We start from the raw sequence: 15,776 nt of genomic DNA, 5'->3' as shown, positions 1-15,776 counted from the left end.
TTTTGTGGCGTTCGTCAGCTACAAACTGACAAACATACCCCCACACCACACATCGTGCACCTCTGGTTAAAATAATGAAGGCTGCCGATCCCATCACAGACCACCATGCAAACCCTAGTCACTGTTTGCCAAGCTGCGCCCTTAGTAGCGCACTGAAGTAAAATGTTATGGAAGCGTTCCTTCCCTCAAATGCGCTCCTTGTTTCCAGGGACTATAAACTTCCCTGTCTCCAGCCCGTTAAGAGGTCAACCACCCCTCCCCCCCAGCAGCACAGACGAAGGCACCCAGGACCCCTTCCGTTTACACTTCACTCCATCGGTCACAAACCAGCTGTTCTTTTGAAGAATCCTTCTGGGGTGCGAGAGTGACTCCTCTCGTCTAGCCAGCTACAAAGTGCAGGCTGAGCCAACGGCCCAGTACACAATGCAGGCTACTGCACATACAGCAGAATACACACACTACCCAGTACCTCATGTATAATATACACAAAGCCTGCTACAAAGTGCATAACGCACATACAGCACAGTGTAGAGTGTATAATACACACGGATCCCAGTACTGAGTGCACAATTCACTCAAAATGGTTTGTGCATGCATTCACCAAGCAACTTCACCACATTATTACCACCCCGATCAAGTTTGCTTCCAAAAACCGCCTTCCACCAAAAGCCCTTCCCACCCATCACCTGACAAGGATTGACTTGTTAGTGGGCACTAACACGGAGACTTGACAGGTATCAGGCATTTCCAATGCAATAGGTCTCACATTTGCGAGAGTTTGAGCTATTGCCATTGCAAATGACATTGCCTTTTATTTATCTGTTTAAAAGAGGCACAGTTACTGCCAGCCCTGCTTTTCGTAAGCAATAGCTATAAGTGCAAGGTGCATGTTTACACACCACTTGCAGGTTATAAAAACAGATAAATAAAAGGCATTGCCATTTGCAATGCCAATAGTTCAAACTCTCACAAATTCGAGACCTATTGCATTGCAAATGCTTGTTTTCTATACTACAGAAAATCCATTTACGCTTCTATTGGGTATTGTTAAGGCATGCACTTGAGAAATACCTAGTCCATCATTGTATAATGGAACTATTGGACCAATTGTTACTTGAATCAACAAAACGTCTGGTTTCAGGTTAATTTGTGTTATTTTCCTCACCAGTACTTCTTTAACTGAATTTTGATTCTGACACATATTTACAGAATTTTTCTCTTGAGGGACTTCAATCTGATTCAATGGAGCACTTGGTAAAGAATGTATCTCTATCCTTTCTTGTTCTACTTGATATGGAAGAGGTATATTCATTAATAATTCATTTGAAATGTCATCATCTATGTCATCAGTACCTTCAACAAAATAATTATTTTTAGACTTTTGTTCCTGGACATTCTTCTTTTTCTCTTTAAATGTTTCTCCTTCTTTAGTCTCAGCTACCATGACCCTTCTCCATATTTTAATTTGAGCATCCCATATTGCTTTGGAATATCTATTCACAACATTCTTGTATTTATTCTGATTCCTATCTTTTTTGTAAGCATCATGTTCCCATTCTTCGAGAGCTTCATACTGCATAGGTCTAGAAGTAGGTCTCAAATCATTCATTTGTCTACTTAGATTTTCTAAGATTCTAGAATGCTATTACACCATCTTTCGCAGTGTATTTCATCCAATTTTCTAACCAAGTACACACATGATAACCCCGTTCTAATGGCATAAAAGAAGCGGGTGTTCCTTCAGGAGGTACCGAAAATCCTTCTCTAATGGATATAGGCTCATCTTTACTAAATAGAGTTTTCAGCATTTTTAGTAACTTCATGATTAGTCTACACTAACACTAAACTATATAAGTAATTATTCTTCCGTATTATGATTCTCTACTACCAAACAGAGTCAACCACACTGTCCAATCCCAACTCGGTTCTCACCAACCTACCCATACCAGCGCAGCACTTTTGGGATGATTTCACACCAACCGACCAATATACCAGCACGCCTTTTTTGTGACGTCAGTATAACCCCTGCGACTGACCCTCCCTTTACAAAATAGCATCAGAATTTTCAAAGTCTTTTAACAAATTAGACTACATAAAAACCAGATTGTCTGCTCCACTAAAAAAAAAAAATCCATAGAAACATATATTCTGAGATTTCCTTTCACTCCCAGCAAAATCTCAACCAGCGCAATTTTACCCTCACTCAAGTGAAAACGTCCAGGACTTCTCCAGATGCGCTTTCCGAAGGTACCCAAGTAAATCTTCACTATTCTTACTTCAAGATCCCTATGCAATACCGACAATACGACCATTGCTCAGTACTGCATCAACAGCAGTCAACACTTCCCTTAGTGTATGCCACACTAAGACTTCCCTTGGGCTTATTCCGGGATCTTTGGCCTACGACAAACCCGTTACTTCTTCCATTAAGGTTAACAACGGACCACAACATATAACATAAAGGTACGTAGTCAATAAACGTCTGTCCGTACAAATTCCGTCTTCTTCACTACCCAGTATGATTAGTCTAACTACCAGAAACTGATGCAGCGGAACCAGTGTAAATTTTGTATACCATATTCAATTTCACTAATTCATTCATATTTCATCTTTATAACCATGTGATTGGGCCCAAAAGAACACAACAATCACTTACAATTATCAGGCCCTCCGACGGACCTTTAAGTAGAGCTAATGGAGACTCAATAATGAAAAGACGGATAATATTCCCTTCGAGAGGACCTGTAATGAAGGAAATACCTAACTAACAGTCATAGTCACAATTTACGATAAGTCAGTAACTCCCCAATAAATGACAAACTCTGAAGTTATCAAGTCACATTTATCTAAATATTTCAGAATATGATTGGTCAATACATAAGTACAATAGGAAAAATTTAAGAATCTTCATTAGAACAAATGTTACAGATAAGACCACAAGCAAGAAAAATACAGCTTATAATGAATTCATCACATTATCAAAGGCATGAGTGGAGAGAGAAAGAGAAAAAAGAAAACAGTTAATTGCAAATATCAATATGCAATTTGATTTTCATATGAACCTAGCGAACTAATGCACAACGTGCAATAGTGAAGAAGAGCTAAATGAAGAAGAGCTAACCTTTCGGCAAAAAAGGTATAGCTTAAGGCAACATCACCAACTGATAAACTGTAAAGTAAGCAGGATAGCCTCACTCAGGTTTGCAAGACAGTAGCCAGTCGGAGTGGTGCAGAGAAAATAGCAGCAGGGCGCTACTCGCACTATATTTCATTCATACACTAGTAATTATACCCTAAATATTAAATGTCCAACTCCCCTAAAGTTACAATTCACAAATTCTTCACGATCTTATTGGCTTTCAAAATAAGATGATCATCAACCCATATAGTTCGTCTAAGACTTTCAGAAGCAGTCCATTGTTAACACGAAAGGTTGCAACTTTATCCACGTCCTTGTGCACATTTCACATTAGCTTGCAACATTTGTCCACGAGTCATTCATAGAGGAGTAAATATTTAGCACAGAAAGGAAATTCCTAGAGATTACTTTGTGCACAGCTAAACAAACTAAACAGCATTTCAGAACTAATTAAGGACAAAATACATTTCTTTTGCGGCCTGCATTTTAAGAGAGGAAAATAATCATTTTCAACTAAGTTTTGAGGCCTTCATAGGAAATCATAAACTGCTAACCAAAATTTCCTAGGGAATAAAACCCACTTCATTATGACGAAATATAATGAAAATACATAATGAATTTGTTAAAAGTGAGGATTCATTATTCTGACTAAACTCACAAGCATAATCCAATTAAGCTCATTAATAATTATTATGTCTCTCTTGCGTTGTAAAGGAAAAGATAAAGTATATTCCTCATGAAACATTTTGCTTAAGCATACTAGGTATTATTTTCGTAATTCTACATAAAAGCTTTTACAATGTAACATTTCATTTTTAGTCTCTTCTCCCATAATGCTTTTAGTCCACATAAAAAGAATACTCTATATTTTTCATTTTTTTCTGTATGTCTTAATGTTATGTTTATTACTAAACGTGTTGTACTCCGTTTTTGCAAAATAATTCCATGTAAACTCGTAAAAAGGTCACCCAGGTTATTAGTTTTTCACACCATTAGTCATTGGTTTTCGTAAATAACATGAACATGAGTAGGTTTGATCAAGCAAGATCATTTTGCAGAAATCATGCTTCATCACATCAAGGTTAATGTCAGGGCGACAGATGCTTCTAGATAAGAAGTATTAGGTGAGGGCAGTTGGGGTGGCTAAATGTTAGACATAGTTTTATTATGTCAGGTAGTGTTACCAGAGGCAGGATGATGGTGATGGTACATAATGCTCATGCTAAACAAAAGTAGTACTCAAAGCCAGTACACAGCTATGACACGGAATATAAACGTTCTCCAAAATAAATGTGGTGTCATAGTATATTTCAAGAAGCAAGCCGTGGACCTCTTTCTGCTTCAGGAGATCCATGTCCTGGACACGAGATATAGTTTCCTAGGGAGACCCACATTCAGCAGAATTTAACATACAGGTTCTCTAAGAGTTCCTGGGGAGTGGCTATCTGTTTGTACAATGCCTTCCTGTTAGTGGTCACCACGGTTCAGGTGGTGACAAAGGTAGATTTGCAACTATAATGGGGACTCTGGTGGGGACATCCTGGTGGATCTGCAATGTTTATATCCCTGCTATTTTTATTAGCAGCGCGTTTAAGGCAGATTTCAACTCTTTCTTAAATACCCCATTGCAGATGACTGTGGTGGGTGGTGACTTTAGTACACTTAGGAACTCTGCACTTGATGTAGACAGCCCCTCTCCACTGGCAGGGTAACCACCCTTTTTTTAAATGTGCGTCTTTCCTAGGACTAGGAGATGTCTGGTTGAAAGTGGCACCTGTGAGAAGCAATTAACACATGTTTGATCTCCCATCACTGCTTTGCATGCCAGGGGGCTGTCCGACCGCACTCCGGTGGAGATACTGACGTATCATCCAGAACAGGGTCCCAAAGTCATATGACATCTCAAAAAAGGTATCTAAAAGACTATACAATTTGGGATCTTTTGCACGATGCCATAGAAAGTTAGTTTAGTCTCAACATGTCCTCTATTTCTTCCTCGGCGACCCTGTGGACGGCTTTTAAGGCAGTGGTCAGGGCAGGGTATTCTCTCATATCCAGGGAAAGAAAAATGGCAGAAAAAACAGGACATACTTGTCCCTGAAGAGCAAATCTTGGTGCTTAAACAACACCCTCTTAGACAGCACCCAGACAGCTTGTGCCCCTCCGCTTGTCTCAAAAGCAAAAACTGATCAGCATAGCCAAGCTGGAATGGGAAATGGCCATATAAGATCTATAAACTAGGTAACAAAACGGGCAAACTTACTTACTGTTTAGCAAACAGAAATAATGAATATAGAACTATTCCTGTGATATGAAATTCAGACGGACAGAGGGTCACAGACTCACTGGCAATTGCAGAGCAATTTGCAGATTACTACAGGGAGCTGTACCAAAGACACTGTCCTCCACTGACTCAAAATCCCATCACAAATGATTTAGTCATATGGGCTATCTCCTCTGCAGACCGGGATAAGCTGACCTCCTGATCCAGCTGGAGAAACTACAGCAGGCCATAATAAATATGCTCTCCCTCAGACCCATGACTCCAGTGGCTTTCTAACATAATTGTACATCAAATACTCCTTATTACTTGTGCCATATCTACTGGCCCTTTTCGAGAAGGCTGGGTAGCAAGCCTCTTTCAAAGAGGACCTGCATACCCACCATCTTGTAGCCCAAAAAGGTGCCAGATGTGTGTGATTCCAACAGGCCTGTATCTTTACTTAATGCAGTAACCAAATGTTTGGCAATGATTCTCACCTCTTGACTAGCCATGGGTGGCGCTCTCAGTGGTGCATGAGGACCAGAATGGTTTAATGACAACCAGAAGAAAAAGTCACAGCTCACACTGTTTACTGGTAGCCTTAACCGGGGTGACTGATTTGTAACATCTGGTTGTGCTGGTCCTTGTAGACTAGGCAAAAGCATTTGATACAGTTCATTGGCCCTTGTTAAATCAGGTGCTCAGAAGGATATATATTGGCCCCCAATTTCTTGCTTACATCGCAGTCCTGTAAGATGCATCCCAGGCACCCCAAGAGTAAAAGAGGTACTGCCATCTCCATTTCTTATTGAGCAAGGAACCACCCATGGATGCACTTTACCCCTCTTTGCTCTGCTCACTTTTCCCCTGGCTGAATGGATTAGGAGACGGGCAGATTGAGGGATTCCATTGGCTGAGTGAGGTGGAAGACAGGGGGTCCTTATATGCAGACAACACGTTGCTCTTCATCCAGAAACCGGAGGATACACTGGAGAGACTCGTACAGATGTTGAGGGTTGCATCTGGTTTGAAAGTGAAATGGAACAAATCAACATATGTGCAGGTGTGCAGCAATATGCTGCAACACCTACTGTTCACAAAGCTGCAGGTTGGCAAAGACCATTTAAAATATTTGGGCATGATTGTAACTTTGAACCGGTAGATGGCATGGGATCTAAATCTTGCGCTCCTAACATAACACATATGAAGGTAATTTGAAACCTGGTCTTTCTTGCTTAATATTGGGACGGTCAACCCTTTTTTCCATACATTCTTATATAGCGCATTCAAGCTTGCCAAATCAACAGACGGAACATGGAACATTAAAAGACATTCTTCAACTGAAGTAAGGAAAATAATTTAAGAAGCACAAACATATAACAAAGTAAAGTTCAGTTATGATAGCCCTCGAAGTAACAAAAATGTGTCAAGAGGCAGAGAAAAGGTGAAGTTGGTGGACGGACGAGGGAGAGGAAAGGAAACAAAACAAAGGTTGGGGTTGGTGAGTGGATGAGTGGGGAGAAGAAGTGAGGAGAACGGCCTTCAGAGACCGCATAGACAACAAGGCACACAACAGCAAGGAGCTCTTCAGCATCGTGAAGGAACTCTCCAACCCAAGCTCCAACTCCAACGACATCCCCCCCTCACAGGACCTCTGCGACTCCCTTGCGGCCTTCTTCCACCACAAGATCGCCGACATATACGACAGCTTCGCAAACCAGACGCCTCCACCAGCCGCAGAACCAACGTCCCCCACCGGCCTCCTCAGTCGCTGGACCCCCGACAACACCGAAGACGTCACCCAGATCATGAACACCATCCACTCCGGCTCTCCATCCGACCACTGCCCTCACCACATCTTCAACAAAGCAGACACCATCATCGCACCCCAGCTCCGAGACATCATCAACAGCTCCTTCGAATCTGCCACCTTCCCTGAGAGTTGGAAACACGCTGAAATCAACGCCCTCCTTAAGAAGCCGACAGCAGACCCTAAGGACCTCAAGAATTTCTGTCCCATCTCCCTGCTCCCCTTCCCGGCGAAGGTCACCGAGAAAGCAGTCAACAAGCAACTGACCAACTTCCTCGAAACCAACGGCTCCCTTGACCCGTCCCAGTCTGGCTTCCGCAGCAACCACAGCACCGAGACCGCCCTCATTGTCGCCACCGACGACATCAGAACCCTGCTCGACAACGGAGAAACCGCAGCCCTCATCCTCCTAGACCTCTCAGCTGCCTTTGACACGGTCTGCCACCGCACCCTAAAAATACGTCTCCACAACACAGGGAACCAGGGAAAGGCCCTGGACTGGATCCCCTCCTTTCTCACCGACAGAACCCAGAGAGTCCGCCTACCCCCGTTCCACTCAAAGGCCACCAAGATCATCTGCGGCGTACCCCAAGGCTCATCACTCAACCCGACGCTCTTCAACATCTACATGAGCCCCCTCGCCGACATCGTCCGCGCACATGACCTCAACATCATCTCCTATGCCGGCGACACCCAGCTAATCCTCTCCCTGACCAGAGACCCAGTCACCGCCAAATCCAACTTCCAAGAAGGAATGAGGGCCGTCGCCGAATGGATGAAGATCAGCCGCCTGAAACTGAACACAGACAAGACGGAGGTCCTCATCCTTGGACCATCCCGCTCCGCCTGGAATGACTCCTGGTGGCCCGCCGCCCTGGGCACAGCACCGACACCCACCGACCACGCACGCAACCTAGGGTTCGTCCTGGACTCATCGCTCACTATGACCAAGTAAGTCAACGCCATCTCCTCCTTCTGCTTCAACACCCTCCGCATGCTACGAAAGATCTTAAAATGGATCCCCACGGAAACAAGAAGGACTGTCACCCAAGCCCTCGTCACAAGCCGGCTCGACTATGGCAACGCACTATGCAGGGACAACGGCCAAGCTACAGAAGAGGCTGCAACGCATACAGAATGCCTCCGCACGCCTCATCCTGGACATCCCCCGCCACAGCCACATCACCGCCCACCTGAGAGACCTGCACTGGCTCCCCGTCAACAAGAGGATCACGTTCAAGCTCCTCACCCATGCACACAAAGCGCCCCACAACGCCGGACCCGAATACCTCAACAAACGCCTCTCGTTCTACGCCCCGACTCGCCAACTCCACTCAGCCAGCCTCGCCCTCGCCACCGTACCACACACCAGAAGAACAACAACAGGCGGCAGATCCTTCTCCTACCTCGCCGTCAAGACCTGGAACTCCCTCCCCACCCACCTCCGACTGACCCAAGACCTTCTCACCTTCAGGAGACACCTCAAGACCTGGCTGTTCGAGCAGTAGCAGCACCCCTCCACCCTCAGCGCCTTGATACCCTCGCGGGTGAGTAGTGCGCTCCATAAATGTACTGACTGATTGATTGATTGAACATTAGAACTGAATTAGGAACCAAATAGGAACTTAGAAAAATAAGAAACAATGGCAAAGAATATCAATATTTAAGAAATGTATCTATAAGTGGATCTAAATGTAGGGAACGTAATACTGATGCATTCATTTATAGCTGTGATTCACAGCACTAGCAATAGAGAAACTCGTGTCAAAATGGGCATGACAATTATTGAATAATGTGGTTATGCTGCTCTCAGTCAAGAAAAAAATACTGTAAGAATTTAAATTCCACAAGAATTAAAAGATAATTTCAAAACCAGGTTTTTTCCTAAAAATTAAAAGCTGCAGAGTTAGAACCAGCTGCTGAACCGAAGAGCCCCTTACCAGGAGTATTGACACTTTTCTTGCAGTGATCTCTTCTGTGTTGCACCAAAGCCATGAAAGACCTTGCTGAAATGGATAGGGATAGTCGACACCAATTGCCATACCTAAATGTATAGCTCCCTCCATCCCCGTCCCCAAATTGTTTGGGAAATCTCTGTGCTGGCAGAGAGATTTGGAAAATCTTATTAAAAAGAAAAGGATGCTTAAGATTTCCTCAGCATGAGCACCTCCTATACAACTCAAATACTCCTGCAACCCTGTGACACCAACTATCGCCACAGAGTTACTGTTTTTTCCCATGTCAGGAAGGACCTTTATCTTTTCTTTTTCAATGGTGCCTCCTAAGTGAGCCATGATGTTTCTTCTTCTGCTACATCCCTCACTCGTCCCCCGGGATTTTTAAACATGTTCCTATTCCGAGTGTCAACAAGAAAAAAGACATGGGGCCAGAAGCATCGATTATTTTTGCATCCACAAACGGCCCGATGCTGTAATTTGAAAAATTACACTGTGCGAACCATAAATGAGTGGAAAAATGTGATTTGTCAATGTTGCGTGTTAGGACATTTCCTGTTGCAGGCACTAGGCCTACTCACACATGTGAAGTAGCATTTTTATCAGGAAGCTTAGGGGAACCCTGTATAGTAGAACAAGTGTTATTACCAATTGACTTTCTTTGCATTGCTGCCTTCCGAATGTAATTCAATTTGTAAAAAAGAAGTAATTTTGAAAAATTACCTCCAATTCACATGCTTGTATGGGTCCCCACAATTATGGAGATGTGCAAATATCTACTGCTTTTAAACTCTTACATTTTGTTTCAATTTTGGAAATATATAATTTTTCTTGGTACCTATTTTTCACTCTTTATATTTTACTAAATGAATTGCTGCATAACCGGGGCACAGTGATAAACCATTGAAGACGCAGCTCAGTTATTGGCTCTGGGTTCCTGGGTGTCTTGATGAACCTACAATTCTTACATTTCCCCACAACCATAATGGTCCAGCAGATGTAACAGTACATTGCCTTTAAAAATCTGTCATACTTAGTAGAAGTTACAGGTAAAAATGTTGGCACAAATGACTATTTTTTTCAATTCAATTTCAGTATTTTTTATTTTCAGCTGTTAGTGTCTATAAATGTTCTCTACTTTACAGAAATGTATAGCTTTCTGGGATCCATTATAGATTTCATACCCACTTCTACCACTAACTGGAAGGAGGTTGAAAACACAGAAAATAGAAAAAAAGCTGTGTCCCAGTAAAATGCTAAAACTGTGTAGAAAATGTTGGCTTTATGACAAAAATCTACCTGTCCCTGAAATCTGAGAAGATGGTGATTTCAGGATGGCAAACCCTTTGTTAATACCATTTGCAGATTAAAAAAATAGACGCTTTCTTCTGAAGCACTTTTTCCCCATTCCCCCCAAAAAATGCTGGATTTTGGCTAACGTATGGTTCTCTTCATGGGAATCCACAGAGCATGGGTACCTTTAGAACCTCAGGCTGTTGGAAAAAAAGGATGTAAATTTTACGTGAGTACCTTATGTTGACAAAACGTTACAGGGGTCTAAGCACAAACTACCCCAAATAGCCCAAAAAAGGCTAACACGGGGAGGCCTAGCAGCAATGGGGTTAAAACAAAGTATAAACAACCAGGACATTACAACAAAATCACATTGCAATAATATAGAACAAAACACGGCTGAACAAAAAACACCATATTGCATCAAAACAAAATGCCACACAACAAATGTACAGACATTCTTATCACACATTGCCACCTTCAAATTACGGCAGTAAAATCCTCCCAGAGGTGCAAGTGGTCCTTGTCCCTCCCGGCGACCTGATCCCCTCCTCCTTATAGAATTCACTGTAACCACTTATAGTACAGATCAGCCACAGTTTATTACATCTTCCATAAAACATTGTAACGCATTCTTTCTCATAAACCTCTTACTTGCCATTGTATCCATAAACAATAATAATTGGATAATATTTCACAGTCATTGTCCCCGCTCCTAATTTACCAGCACTACTTCTTCAAGCTCTGCACGATGGCCCCTTAGCAGGTATCTAGGGTTTGCGTCTTCTAGGCTTCTCTTGCTATCCTGATATGCCTGGGTGGCCATCAGGTTCGCCCAGGCTGAAATTGCTGTGACCGCCTGAGCCTGACCCTGCTGACCATTGTCGCCTGGGCCCAGTGCCCCTGCCGTACGTCATCCCCAGGACACTGACCAATCACGTGCTCGCAGTGCCCTTGCCATGAGGCATCCAAAGGACATGTTTGAGACACTTTTTCTACTGGTCTTAATTGTCTGGTGGGGGGCTACCTCAGCCGTAAGTAAATAAACTATTGACCCTGGCAGGGGTAAGCTCTCTTATTTGTTCCTGTTCCACATGCTCGGCCGACCGAGCTGGACTAAATCTCCCAAGCTAGGAGCAGGTAAATACAACCGACCAGTGGAACGCTCGGATGCAATAAATCATCGCTGGACTGGTTAGCTGCGAGAGACCCCACTGCTGGATGATCTGCGTGACCCTCTCTGGGGTTCTTGTAACGCTTTTATTCATCCGAGGCTGCTGCCGTGACGGTATTCCCAACTATAGCGTTACCCTGTTCCTTTCAAACTTCTTTCACTTTAAAATCAAAAGAACTCAACAAAGGTGACAGGAAAAATACTTTCACAAACATCTTCTAGGCCATCTCGTGTCTGATTCTGTATGAAGCAAGTGACAAAATCTTTGAGACATCGGGCCTGAAACTTGTAATTAAAATAAAGAGAGGCTGGCCATTCATAAATAATTTCCTTTCTGGCATATTAAATACAACGCTGTGCACAGGATTTCACACAGGCAATGGATGCGGGTCATCGAGCAAAAATGAAGTTACCAACTGTAGCGTTACCCTGTTCCGTTCAAACTTATTTCACTTTAAAATTAATAGAACTCAACAAAAGTGACAGGGAAAATACTTTCACAAACCTTTTCTTGGCCCTTTTTCGTGTCTGTTTCTGTACGAAACAAGTGCCTAACTCACTGAGGCATTGGGCCTGAAACTTGTCATTAAAAGGAAGAGATGCTGGCAATTACTAAATAGTTTTATTTCTGGCAAATTAAATACAACGCTGTGCACAGGGTTTCTCACTGCGAATATATGTCGTTACTACACATTCCGTTGCAACGCATGCCTTTACCACGCATGCGTTACAACTAAATGTTTTTTCTTCGCATTGCCCTTACCTCGATCTTGCCTTTACCCCGCTTTTTCTTTTTGGGGGGGGGAGACCCCCCCCAAGCCCCCCCCAAGCCCCCTTTCTTCTTTCCTTTTCCTTTTTCTTAGGTCTTCGCCGACACTATCGAAGGACTGACGCTTTTTTTTCCGACCAGGAAGACGTTTTTCGTGATGACGTTGCTTGCGTACTAAAGACGTTGTTGAAGCATTACGCGTTGTGAAGACGTTTACGAGGTAAGTGTACCGTTGTAAACGTAACGCGTAGAAAATGCTTCGTGGTAAAGGCTGTTTCCCTCTCACTGCCAATGGATGCGCGCGTCTTCTAGCAAAATTAAGTCTAATGCTCCATTATGTCACTTTGACACACTGTGACTTCAGTTGTCAGCGCCTGCCATCTTCTTGTGATTGACACTCTTGCTGCAGCAGTACTTGTCCTGCCAATGCTCAAGCTTCTAACTTGAGAATCGGTGTATGTGTTTCCTGTCTGGCTTCAGCATCATGTAGGTGTCCACCTCAATAAAGAATTTTGTATCCATAAAGGTTCTGAATTTACCCGTGAATCATACCTTCCAAAAGACCTGATTCAGACGTGAGACTAACGATTTTAAAGTCAAAATTGCCTTCGTGAGAACGCCATCAGTTGCAGCAGGCTGATGTAAAGCTGCTACTCCACTGCTGGCCACTTGCCTTGTACCCCAAGAACCTCTATAAGTCTGCACTCACAGTGAGTGATGGGTCTGTCAGGAAGGTGATTTCCAAATGTTATTTAAAAAGTCTTCCCTTGAGCATGATCTTTGTACGCTATCAGCATTGGGAGATGGTGTTTTTTGAGACACTATCACTTTACCTTTCCGGTTTCACATTTGAATCCTACAAGGGCATAAACTGCTGCCATGCACAGAGTGCCAGGAACACCAAGGTGCTGATGGAGCAGATAGAGCAAAATTAGATATTGCATGATTTATGTTGCTTTTGTGACGTTTGCATATTCGTCGAGGACCGTAAAGGTGAATATAATGCTTTAAATGTCGCTATATGCTAGGAAAATACTAATACATAAAGGGATTAGTAAGGGTATAACATTAGAAGCATCATTTCTTTGTATTAATTACTCTTTGTGTTTGTTTCGCTTAAGTTGATATTTGGGCCTATCGCAATATGGCGTTAGAAACCGAGTTCAGAAGTGGCCACCGTCTTGTGAAGGCCGAAGTCTACTGCGCACACTCGGATGGCTCCGTGAACTTCCTAACAACCTCTATACACTCTGTTCCTGTCAAGTATGGGATATTGGTGGACTGCCAAGACCCCGAAAACTAGAAACTGGTATATAAATGAACAATGGATTCATACAACTAGAAGTCGAAACTTTGCAATATCAATATTATATCATCACCGGAATACGTATCAGCAAAATCCATGTGCACCTGAACTGACCAAAAATCGGACGTTTGCCACCAACCAATCGAAATCTTTCTCCGCCCAAAAATGTTTCATGTTATCCCGAAATTTATTATAAAAAGAATAGTAGAATAGGGAGGGGTTAGATCGTTCAGATGACATTCGGCGGTTAGTTTGACTGCACATCCTCTTTGACCCCACAGGTGATGACGGATGCTGGCATGACTTCTAGTCCTTTGATGATCTTTGCTTCTTTAACGTGCTAAGCAAAGGACTTTCGGACTTTGAGCCTTGGCCTGCTTTATTCGGAAAATTGATGACAAAATTTGGTTATGCAGAGCCAATGAATTAGAGAAACCCCAGATAGCCAGAATAGGTAAATATGATGTTCTGTGATTTAAATTATTTGATCTAGAAATTCTAAACTTTGAGACAAATGCTAATATTAATTACAATGAAATTTTAGATAAACAAATATTGATCAACAGAAATTATGAGTTTGTGGTGTTTCGTTAAAGAGAATAAAGGATTCTGAGTCTTAAATGTGTTTTAGCTGGTTCTAAATCACCATCAACCAATCCAACTAATTGGACCGTCGACCAAGTGGGTGGAGTGCCTTGATGTTTAGGATTAGGGATCTATAGGTGACGAATGTTAATGTATATTTTGTAAGATAACTTTTCTCTCCCTATAGGTTATAAGGTGTTCCCCCACATGTCCAGCGCGTGTTATCATCCCTCCTGTGTGCAGACTCGTGAGAGAGACGTATGAGTGTTGGTGTTATGGGCCCCACCAATGACTGCGTGTGTGAATGAGCTAGTGTGACGTCGGGTCTGCGATGCAGGGAGGATATTTGTAAATGTGCCCCTTTTCCCGGTTTTGCACTGGATCAGTGCCATCATGCCCTACACAACGGGTGAGGTGTGTTCCGAAAGAGTGGAACTTGAGAATAGCCCCCCCTTTTCTTGATGTCATGATTTTTGCACTGGCTCTACAAACCTTTTTTCTTGGCGCATTCTACTGTAACATGTTTATTTGAAAGGTGCACGTTCACCTGCAGGCATAGCGGTACTTCATACCACAGAGGTAGGTGCGATAGTGAAGAAAACATTCATAGAACAGCAGGGCCATGTTTTTGCTAAAATTATACAGTTCTTTGAGGCCCAAATGAGGGAGATTAAAAATGTAAGCTATGATTCTACTGGTCCCCGTAGGATAAACCAGGGCACCCCTTCGCTGAAGGCACTAAATCAAGAAATTAACCATTTAGTCCGAAAACAACATTTATAATTTTCCATGGGTATACAACAGGAAATTGATTGCCTTAAGTGAGTGAGAAGCCGTTATAAACTAAGAGAAAAGAGAAATTAGATGGATGCTAAGTGGATTGGGTTGAGGGAAGCCGCGAGAGCCAAAGATTAAAAAAAGTATTGGCACTTGATTGCAGAATATTGTGATTCTAGACAGAGGGCAATCCCCATTCCAATCCCAGAAAGAGAGTGGGTGGACTATATTTCACTATTATATAAACTTAACAGTTCTGTGCTTTTTCAGATGCCTGTAACAGAGGAGTCTTCCTTTATTGAATATGGTCCCCCGTCAAGGGATAAAGTAGTAGGTCATATAAAGAAAACCAGAACCTCCGGCGCACAAGGACCGAATGGTATCCTGATTATGTTAATCAAAAAGGAACCAGCTGCATGGGGAGCCTTTTTGGCGCCACTGTTTAATTTCTGTTTTCAAACGATTAGTATTCCCTCCTCTTGGAAGGGGAGTGTCATAGTTCCGTTGTTTAAAAGGCTCAAAAAGTTTACCTACTAGCTTCAGACAGATAGCGCTGCTGGACGCTTCGGGCAAAGTATTTTCAAAAAGTATACTTCATCATCTGCAGCAATGGGCACATGACCAGAAAATGTTACCGCCAGAACAGGCAGGTTTCAGAAAGAACCATGGAACGCTGGACAACATTGCGGCTGTCCAGACCGTAGA

General features: G+C 42.9%; 1 protein-coding gene and 1 long non-coding RNA gene across 2 annotated transcripts in view; both read left to right on the top strand.

The window, feature by feature from the left end:
- LOC146805256 (uncharacterized) overlaps positions 1–14,219 on the top strand; it is a 42,874-nt gene extending 28,655 nt beyond the window's left edge. Inside the window, exons 2-3 of the long non-coding RNA XR_014967822.1 lie at positions 12,545–12,623; positions 13,525–14,219. This is a non-coding gene — a long non-coding RNA (uncharacterized LOC146805256). The remainder of the gene's footprint in view (positions 1–12,544; positions 12,624–13,524) is intronic.
- Positions 1–15,776, top strand: part of IL1RAPL1 (interleukin 1 receptor accessory protein like 1) — a 2,372,066-nt gene that overhangs the window by 2,096,980 nt on the left and 259,310 nt on the right. The gene's annotated exons all lie outside the window — the stretch shown is intronic.

This window comes from Triturus cristatus, chromosome 8 (genome assembly GCF_964204655.1).
Source record: "Triturus cristatus chromosome 8, aTriCri1.1, whole genome shotgun sequence".
Classification (NCBI taxonomy): domain Eukaryota; kingdom Metazoa; phylum Chordata; class Amphibia; order Caudata; family Salamandridae; genus Triturus; species Triturus cristatus.
The sequence above is the reverse complement of the archived record's forward strand: the minus strand, read 5'-3'. Positions and strand labels throughout refer to the sequence as shown.